Below are 2,371 nucleotides of genomic sequence, written 5' to 3'. Positions count from 1 at the left end.
GCTTTTTACAAACCATGGTTGGACTTTCATACCTTCTTGTAGCTGAACAACTCCACTCCTGCTTTTGATGATTTATGGTTGGACATTCGCATCTTTTCCTACCCATTTTTCAGTAATTATGGGTGGATATTCACATCTTCTTGCAGCTGAACACCTCCTCTCCCGCTAATGATCATGTAAGGTTTGATATTCGAAAATTTCCTTTCATGTTTTAAAGCAATTATTAATGGACATTCACACCTACTTGCAGCCGAACACAACCTCTCTCGCTTTTGATGATGTATGGACCGGCATTTTTACCTATTCTAACACATTTTTCAGCAATTATGGTCGGAGATTCACACCTACTCACAGCCGAACAACTCCGCTCCCGCATTTGATGATGTATAGTCGGGCATTCTCACCCTTTCTCATCAGCTTTTTGAAAATTATGATCTGACATTCACACCTACTTCCAGTCGAACAGCTCTGCTCCCGCTTTTGATTATGTTTGGTTAGATATTCGAACCTTTTCTTAACTGCTTTTTACAAACTTTGGTCGGACGTTCACAATATCTTGCAGCCGAACACCTCCGCTTCCGCTTTTGATGGTGTATATTCGGGCATACGAACCTTTTCTTACCCGCTTTTTACAAACCAAGGTCGGACTTTCACATCTTCTCTTAGCTGAACAACTCCGCTCCCTCTTTTGATTGTGTACAGTCGGGTAATTTAACCTTTTCTTACCCGCTTTTTACCATCTATGGTCGGACATTCACACCGTCTTACAGCGGAACACCTCCGCTCCCTCTTTTGATGATGTATGGTTAGGCATTCGCACCTTCTCTCACCCGCCTTTTACTAGGGTCGGCCATTCACAGCTTCCTCTCCACCAAACTTGTATGGTGGGATATTCACACCCACTTGCATCCGAAGACCTCCGCTTCCGCTTTTGATGGGAACTGATAACATAAGAAGTCCGGACATACTTTGATAGTATATGAATAAGTGGGTAGCTACTGACAAGCATTAAGCATGTCACACAGCCCAAACATATAACATTTCAGGACACACCACACAGTTAACAACCACAGTGAAGCGTGTCAAAGCCCAAACATGTAACATTCAACAGGACACTTACACAACACATTCAAATCAAACAGTCAGACAACATACAAGAACATATACCCCAGCCGGCATTGCTCCCTGCCTATTTTCGTACAGCACACTATGTGTGCGCACACCTTTATTCACAAACTCTTCAACTTATACTCTTTTACCGAAGTTGCTACAGCTCGATTGGCCGAATACCCTTTGATCCTATTTCGGTGAATTTGACATCTGCCTTACATATAACAGATTAGCGGTTTAGCAGTTTTAATTTAGTTTGAGTGAAGGAATTCATTTTATAGCAAAATCCGAAATCGTGAAGAACTCATGAAAGTAAGCTTATTCTTGGATTCCTGAAACTTTAGATTTGCTCTTTCTTTTACTGCAAAGTACAACGTTGTTTTTTTTGTTTAAATCTTTCTAGACATGGTAAATATTAAGGACAAAGCAGTTTTCACATAGTTTGAGTGAAGGAATTCATTTTATAGATAAAATCCCAAGAGTCTGATGGGAAAAGAGAGTGAATGCGAAGTAGACTTTAACACGGCTATGGGAGCGAGCCGAGTGTGGGCTAACCAGGAGAATTGCTTGAAAGAAATGCGACCCCGAATGAGCGGTCAGAACAAAGCCTCAATACGGGATTCTCGTGGTGTTTTTGTTGCTGCCTTGTCTTTTGCACAGAGTAAAAGACAAGGCAGCCATCGAATAGGGCCCGATTGTTCCTACTTGGTCAGCCGAGGAGCAAGGGGGGGGGGAGCAAGCGTCTCAACCAAGCAAAGCTCACCATGGGGAAGGTGGCTATGCCAACAAGCCTGATGCCCTGCTCCCGCAGTGACGGATAATCGTACTCTGGTTTCTCTTCATAACGTACAAGTCTTTCGCCTTTTACTAAAGATTTCTGTGGAGAGCAGCACTAATGAGTTGTTTCTATTTTTGGCAGGCTTTACCTTTGCGGGTGAAGCCCTTTCTGTCTGTGCAAAAGAAATCTTGTTACTGTGCAGAGTGACTTCTCTGAGTAGAGTCGCCTTACTTGTTGCGACTGTGCCGATGTTCGAAGCTGGAGTGCAAAGTTGTTGCTTGAATGGTGCTTGCTGGAGCGTGCGGGAGTGCAAAGTTATACCATTTAAAAGGGCTGAAGAGTGCTCAGTGCAGCGGGTGGGCGACACTCTGGCCACCTTGAAAACCGAGGTTACATCCACTACCAGGGGCAGCCCAAGTTCTGCCGCAAGTGTGGTGAGCATGGGCACCTGGTTGAGGCTTGTACCAAGGTGTTATGTGGGAA

General features: G+C 44.0%; 1 non-coding gene across 1 annotated transcript; it reads left to right on the top strand.

Annotated features, from left to right (window-relative positions):
• Positions 1-1,933: 1,933 nt before the first annotated feature.
• LOC140274222 (U5 spliceosomal RNA) lies at positions 1,934-2,047 on the top strand. Its single transcript, XR_011908195.1, has one exon. It is a non-coding gene; the product is annotated as a U5 spliceosomal RNA (small nuclear RNA).
• The last annotated feature ends 324 nt before the right edge of the window (positions 2,048-2,371 follow it).

The sequence above is a fragment of the Leuresthes tenuis genome, unplaced genomic scaffold (genome assembly GCF_036924035.1).
Source record: "Leuresthes tenuis unplaced genomic scaffold, fLeuTen1.0.hap1 SCAF_17, whole genome shotgun sequence".
NCBI lineage: Eukaryota > Metazoa > Chordata > Actinopteri > Atheriniformes > Atherinopsidae > Leuresthes > Leuresthes tenuis.
Note: the sequence above shows the minus strand (reverse complement) of the source record. Positions and strands in the feature narration are given on the sequence as shown.